This window comes from Carettochelys insculpta, chromosome 2, assembly GCF_033958435.1.
Source record: "Carettochelys insculpta isolate YL-2023 chromosome 2, ASM3395843v1, whole genome shotgun sequence".
NCBI classification, from domain to species: Eukaryota; Metazoa; Chordata; order Testudines; family Carettochelyidae; genus Carettochelys; species Carettochelys insculpta.
The window spans coordinates 42,951,298-42,958,797 of NC_134138.1; the positions used below are offsets into that span (position 1 = coordinate 42,951,298).

At 62.9% G+C, this 7,500-nt stretch overlaps 1 non-coding gene across 1 annotated transcript; it reads left to right on the forward strand.

Moving 5' to 3' along the window:
• Window positions 1-6,119: 6,119 nt before the first annotated feature.
• Window positions 6,120-6,238, forward strand: LOC142009797 (5S ribosomal RNA). The gene has a single exon (XR_012644575.1). It is a non-coding gene; the product is annotated as a 5S ribosomal RNA (ribosomal RNA).
• Window positions 6,239-7,500: the final 1,262 nt, after the last annotated feature.

A 7,500-nucleotide genomic window follows, 5' to 3' on the forward strand; every position in this document is an offset into this window, starting at 1 on the left:
CGGAGGGGGGGTGGCGGCTCGGCCCGCCGACCCGCCCCGTCAAGGACGCAGCGCACGAGGGGGCCGTGGGACGGGCCCGCGCCCGTTGCCCGACGAGCCCCCGTGGGGTGGAAGGGGTCCCCCCCCTGCCGGGGAACGTCCCTCCAAGCACGGGTGCGGAAGAGAAGGAGGAGCAGGGTCCCAGGTCCGCCTGAACACCGGCGCGATCCCTGCCCGCCGCGGGAAGGGTGCCGGCCCGCGAAGGGCCCTCTCCGTCTCGTCCGCGAGCGCCCCATCGATCGGAAGGAGGAGCGGGGCCTCGCTCCCGGCGGCCGTCCCCGCGGACGTGCGCCGAGCCTCCCTCGAGAGCCCCCTCTCCGGAGGATCGGGCCCGAGACGACACCCCGAACCGCCGCAGACGTCCCCGCAGACGTCCGCCCGGGTCCCTCGTCCGAGTCCCCGGGAAGGGCCTTCACACGACGGTCGGTCTCTCTCACGTGTACGTCTCTAAAGGCTGGAGCCAGACAAGCCTTCTCTTACTATTCTCCCGGTACCTGTCGTAACCTTATACGTGAAAAGTCCCCCAGCGGCAACAGGCGGGAACGACTCACAAAAGCGGCCGACCGCCTGGAACTCTAGGTCGGCTGCACGGGTCAAATTCAACCCCATTCGGACTTCCAGAGCTCAGCCGGCCACCAGGTCAACCTCGCTGAAAGCGCCAGAGGTTGACCTGGTGTCCGGGGACCGAATCGGACACCAGGTCAACCTCTGCTAAAGCGGCCGGGGTTGACCTGTTGTCCCTGCCGGACTTAGAAAATTTTTCTCTCCCGCCTGGGACCGGGGTTGACCTGTTGTCCCTGCCGGACTTAGAAATTTTTTCTCTCCCGCCTGGGACCGGGGTTGACCTGTTGTCCCTGCCGGACTTAGAAATTTTTTCTCTCCAGCCTGGGACCGGGGTTGACCTGTTGTCCCTGCCGGACTTAGAAATTTTTTCTCTGCCGCCTGGGACCGGGGTTGACCTGTTGTCCCTGCCGGACTTAGAAAATTTTTCTCTCCCGCCCGGGACCGGGGTTGACCTGTTGTCCCTGCCGGACTTAGAAATTTTTTCTCTGCCGCCTGGGACCGGGGTTGACCTGTTGTCCCTGCCGGACTTAGAAATTTTTTCTCTGCCGCCTGGGACCGGGGTTGACCTGTTGTCCCTGCCGGACTTAGAAAATTTTTCTCTGCCGCCTGGGACCGGGGTTGACCTGTTGTCCCTGCCGGACTTAGAAAATTTTTCTCTGCCGCCTGGGACCGGGGTTGACCTGTTGTCCCTGCCGGACTTAGAAAATTTTTCTCTCCCGCCTGGGACCGGGGTTGACCTGTTGTCCCTGCCGGACTTAGAAATTTTTTCTCTGCCGCCTGGGACCGGGGTTGACCTGTTGTCCCTGCCGGACTTAGAAATTTTTTCTCTGCCGCCTGGGACCGGGGTTGACCTGTTGTCCCTGCCGGACTTGGAAAATTTTTCTCTCCCGCCTGGGACCGGGGTTGACCTGTTGTCCCTGCCGGACTTAGAAATTTTTTCTCTGCCGCCTGGGACCGGGGTTGACCTGTTGTCCCTGCCGGACTTAGAAATTTTTTCTCTCCAGCCTGGGACCGGGGTTGACCTGTTGTCCCTGCCGGACTTAGAAATTTTTTCTCTCCAGCCTGGGACCGGGGTTGACCTGTTGTCCCTGCCGGACTTAGAAATTTTTTCTCTCCCGCCCGGTACCGGGGTTGACCTGTTGTCCCTGCCGGACTTAGAAAATTTTTCTCTCCCGCTCGGAACCGGGGTTGACCTGTTGTCCCTGCCGGACTTAGAAAATTTTTCTCTCCCGCCTGGGACCGGGGTTGACCTGTTGTCCCTGCCGGACTTGGAGCCCCAGGAGGGGATCGGCCACCAGGTCAACCTCCGCTGAAAGCGGCCACGGTTTACCTGGTGCCCGGGGAGCGAATCGGACACCAGGTCAACCTCAGCTGAAGCGGCCGGGGTTGACCTGCTGTCCCTGCCGGACTTAGAAATTTTTTCTCTCCAGCCTGGGACCGGGGTTGACCTGTTGTCCCTGCCGGACTTAGAAATTTTTTCTCTGCCGCCTGGGACCGGGGTTGACCTGTTGTCCCTGCCGGACTTGGAAAATTTTTCTCTCCCGCCTGGGACCGGGGTTGACCTGTTGTCCCTGCCGGACTTAGAAAATTTTTCTCTGCCGCCTGGGACCGGGGTTGACCTGTTGTCCCTGCCGGACTTAGAAATTTTTTCTCTCCAGCCTGGGACCGGGGTTGACCTGTTGTCCCTGCCGGACTTAGAAATTTTTTCTCTCCCGCCCGGGACCGGGGTTGACCTGTTGTCCCTGCCGGACTTAGAAAATTTTTCTCTCCCGCTCGGAACCGGGGTTGACCTGTTGTCCCTGCCGGACTTAGAAAATTTTTCTCTCCCGCCTGGGACCGGGGTTGACCTGTTGTCCCTGCCGGACTTAGAAAATTTTTCTCTCCCGCCCGGTACCGGGGTTGACCTGTTGTCCCTGCCGGACTTAGAAAATTTTTCTCTCCCGCCTGGGACCGGGGTTGACCTGTTGTCCCTGCCGGACTTAGAAATTTTTTCTCTGCCGCCTGGGACCGGGGTTGACCTGTTGTCCCTGCCGGACTTAGAAATTTTTTCTCTCCAGCCTGGGACCGGGGTTGACCTGTTGTCCCTGCCGGACTTAGAAATTTTTTCTCTCCCCGCCTGGGACCGGGGTTGACCTGCTGTCCCTGCCGGACTTGGAGCCCGAGGAGGGAATCGGCCACCAGGTCAACCTCCGCTGAAAGCGGCCACGGTTTACCTGGTGCCCGGGGAGCGAATCGGACACCAGGTCAACCTCTGCTAAAGCGACCGAGGTTGACCTGGTGCCCGGGGAGCGAATCTGACACCAGGTCAACCTCTGCTAAAGCGCCAGAGGTTGACCTGGTGCCCGGGGAGCGAATCGGACACCAGGTCAACCTCTGCTAAAGCGGCCGGGGTTGACCTGCTGTCCCTGCCGGACTTAGAAAATTTTTCTCTCCAGCCTGGGACCGGGGTTGACCTGTTGTCCCTGCCGGACTTAGAAAATTTTTCTCTCCCGCCTGGGACCGGGGTTGACCTGTTGTCCCTGCCGGACTTAGAAAATTTTTCTCTCCCGCCTGGGACCGGGGTTGACCTGTTGTCCCTGCCGGACTTAGAAAATTTTTCTCTCCCGCCTGGGACCGGGGTTGACCTGTTGTCCCTGCCGGACTTAGAAAATTTTTCTCTCCCGCCTGGGACCGGGGTTGACCTGTTGTCCCTGCCGGACTTAGAAATTTTTTCTCTCCCGCCTGGGACCGGGGTTGACCTGTTCTCCCTGCCGGACTTAGAAAATTTTTCTCTCCAGCCTGGGACCGGGGTTGACCTGTTGTCCCTGCCGGACTTGGAGCCCGAGGAGGGGATCGGCCACCAGGTCAACCTCCGCTGAAAGCGGCCACGGTTTACCTGGTGCCCGGGGACCGAATCGGACACCAGGTCAACCTCCGCTGAAGCGGCCGGGGTTGACCTGCTGTCCCTGCCGGACTTAGAAAATTTTTCTCTCCCGCCTGGGACCGGGGTTGACCTGTTGTCCCTGCCGGACTTAGAAAATTTTTCTCTCCAGCCTGGGACCGGGGTTGACCTGTTGTCCCTGCCGGACTTGGAGCCCGAGGAGGGGATCGGCCACCAGGTCAACCTCCGCTGAAAGCGGCCACGGTTTACCTGGTGCCCGGGGACCGAATCGGACACCAGGTCAACCTCCGCTGAAGCGGCCGGGGTTGACCTGCTGTCCCTGCCGGACTTTGAAAATTTTTCTCTCCCCGCCCGGAACCGGGGTTGACCTGTTGTCCCTGCCGGACTTGGAAATTTTTTCTCTCCCCGCCTGGGACCGGGGTTGACCTGCTGTCCCTGCCGGACTTGGAGCCCCAGGAGGGGATCGGCCACCAGGTCAACCTCCGCTGAAAGCGGCCACGGTTTACCTGGTGCCCGGGGACCGAATCGGACACCAGGTCAACCTCTGCTAAAGCGCCCGAGGTTGACCTGGTGCCCGGGGAGCGAATCGGACACCAGGTCAACCTCTGCTACGGCGGCCGGGGTTGACCTGCTGTCCCTGCCGGACTTAGAAAATTTTTCTCTCCCCGCCCGGAACCGGGGTTGACCTGTTGTCCCTGCCGGACTTGGAGCCCGAGGAGGGGATCGGCCACCAGGTCAACCTCCGCTGAAAGCGGCCACGGTTTACCTGGTGCCCGGGGAGCGAATCGGACACCAGGTCAACCTCTGCTAAAGCGGCCGGGGTTCACCTGCTGTCCCTGCCGGACTTGGAGCCCGAGGAGGGGATCGGCCACCAGGTCAACCTCCGCTGAAAGCGGCCACGGTTTACCTGGTGCCCGGGGAGCGAATCGGACACCAGGTCAACCTCTGCTAAAGCGGCCGGGGTTCACCTGCTGTCCCTGCCGGACTTGGAGCCCGAGGAGGGGATCGGCCACCAGGTCAACCTCCGCTGAAAGCGGCCACGGTTTACCTGGTGCCCGGGGAGCGAATCGGACACCAGGTCAACCTCTGCTAAAGCGGCCGGGGTTGACCTGCTGTCCCTGCCGGACTTGGAGCCCGAGGAGGGGATCGGCCACCAGGTCAACCTCCGCTGAAAGCGGCCACGGTTTACCTGGTGCCCGGGGAGCGAATCGGACACCAGGTCAACCTCTGCTAAAGCGGCCGGGGTTGACCTGCTGTCCCTGCCGGACTTGGAGCCCGAGGAGGGTATCGGCCACCAGGTCAACCTCCGCTGAAAGCGGCCACGGTTTACCTGGTGCCCGGGGAGCGAATCGGACACCAGGTCAACCTGTGCTAAAGCGGCCGGGGTTGACCTGCTGTCCCTGCCGGACTTGGAGCCCGAGGAGGGGATCGGCCACCAGGTCAACCTCCGCTGAAAGCGGCCACGGTTTACCTGGTGCCCGGGGACCGAATCGGACACCAGGTCAACCTCTGCTAAAGCGGCCGGGGTTGACCTGCTGTCCCTGCCGGACTTGGAGCCCGAGGAGGGGATCGGCCACCAGGTCAACCTCCGCTGAAAGCGGCCACGGTTTACCTGGTGCCCGGGGACCGAATCGGACACCAGGTCAACCTCTGCTAAAGCGGCCGGGGTTGACCTGCTGTCCCTGCCGGACTTGGAGCCCGAGGAGGGGATCGGCCACCAGGTCAACCTCCGCTGAAAGCGGCCACGGTTGACCTGGTGCCCGGGGAGCGAATCGGACACCAGGTCAACCTCTGCTAAAGCGGCCGGGGTTGACCTGCTGTCCCTGCCGGACTTGGAGCCCGAGGAGGGGATCGGCCACCAGGTCAACCTCCGCTGAAAGCGGCCACGGTTTACCTGGTGCCCGGGGACCGAATCGGACACCAGGTCAACCTCCGCTGAAGCGGCCGGGGTTGACCTGCTGTCCCTGCCGGACTTAGAAAATTTTTCTCTCCCCGCCCGGAACCGGGGTTGACCTGTTGTCCCTGCCGGACTTAGAAAATTTTTCTCTCCCCGCCCGGAACCGGGGTTGACCTGCTGTCCCTGCCGGACTTGGAGCCCGAGGAGGGGATCGGCCACCAGGTCAACCTCCGCTGAAAGCGCCCGAGGTTGACCTGGTGCCCGGGGAGCGAATCGGACACCAGGTCAACCTCTGCTAAAGCGCCCGAGGTTGACCTGGTGCCCGGGGAGCGAATCGGACACCAGGTCAACCTCCGCTAAAGCGCCCGAGGTTGACCTGGTGCCCGGGGAGCGAATCGGACACCAGGTCAACCTCTGCTACGGCGGCCGGGGTTGACCTGCTGTCCCTGCCGGACTTGGAAAATTTCTCTCCCCGCCTCGGACCGGGGTTGACCTGCTGTCCCTACCGGACTTAGAACATTTTTCTCTCCCCGCCCCGGCCCGGGGGTTAACCTCGGGGCACACAGCTTCCCGGGTCTGACGTGCACGTCCTGTCACCTCCCGGGCCCGGCGTCCTCGTCCTCCCTTCCCCTTGGGCCGGCTCGGAGGAAGTTTTCCCTCGGCCCGGCCTCCGGGTTAATTGTTTGGGCCCGGCTGACTGAGGCCAGGCTGCTGACGCTAAAGCCCGGGGAGGCGGGGGCCTACGGCCATACCGGACCGAATGCCCCCGATCTCGTCCGATCTCGGAAGGTAAACCGTCCCGGGCCTGGCTAGTACCTGGATGGGTGACCGCCTGGGAATCCCAGGTGCCGTAGGCAGCTTTTGGCCCCAGCGGGGGTAGAGCGGGGCGTGTGTCTGCCGTGCGGGAGCAGGGAAGCCGTGAGGCCAAGGCGGCGCGACGGTCCTGGGGGGCGCTGAGGCCTTTCCCTCTGCCTGCCTGCGTGTCGGGGGCGGGGGGGCGGGCGAGGAAGCTTAGGCCCTCACCCGGTGCGGTGCGATGGCTTGGGTCGGGTCGGGGAGAGGGAAGAAAGCGTGTGTGGAGCGTTGGTGGGGCAGGTGTGTGTGTGGGAGTGCTGGGTGGGGCAGGCCGTTGAGGCGGTGGCGGTGGTGGTGTTTTTGGTGGGAGTGAGTTGGGGTCAGGTGGGTGTGGGGTCCCCCCCGGGGGGTGGATGGTCTGAGGGTTAAGGCTTGGAACGTGCGTCTTGGGGGACCGTGGGTGGAGGTTGTTGAGAGCGGGGAAGGCCCTGGGTATCGGTTGGGGACTATTAAGCCCGGTGGAGGGGGACCGTGGGTGGAGGTGGTTGAGAGCGGGGAAGGCCCTGGGTCTCGGTTGTGGACTATTAAGCCCGGTGGAGGGGGACCGTGGGTGGAGGTTGTTGAGAGCGGGGAAGGCCCTGGGTCTCGGTTGTGGACTATTAAGCCCGGTGGAGGGGGACCGTGGGTGGAGGTTGTTGAGAGCGGGGAAGGCCCTGGGTCTCGGTTGTGGACTATTAAGCCCGGTGGAGGGGGACCGTGGGTGGAGGTTGTTGAGAGCGGGGAAGGCCCTGGGTCTCGGTTGTGGACTATTAAGCCCGGTGGAGGGGGACCGTGGGTGGAGGTTGTTGAGAGCGGGGAAGGCCCTGGGTCTCGGTTGTGGACTATTAAGCCCGGTGGAGGGGGACCGTGGGTGGAGGTGGTTGAGAGCGGGGAAGGCCCTGGGTCTCGGTTGTGGACTATTAAGCCCGGTGGAGGGGGACCGTGGGTGGAGGTTGTTGAGAGCGGGGAAGGCCCTGGGTCTCGGTTGTGGACTATTAAGCCCGGTGGAGGGGGACCGTGGGTGGAGGTGGTTGAGAGCGGGGAAGGCCCTGGGTCTCGGTTGTGGACTATTAAGCCCGGTGGAGGGGGACCGTGGGTGGAGGTTGTTGAGAGCGGGGAAGGCCCTGGGTCTCGGTTGTGGACTATTAAGCCCGGTGGAGGTGTTGCGTACGGTGGATGTAAGGGGGAGGGCGTATGAAGTGACCGAGGAGTGGGCAAGGAAACGGGGGGAAAAATTTGGAGGCGAAGGCGGCCGAAAAAGGGTGCGGTTGACCTGGTGCCCGGG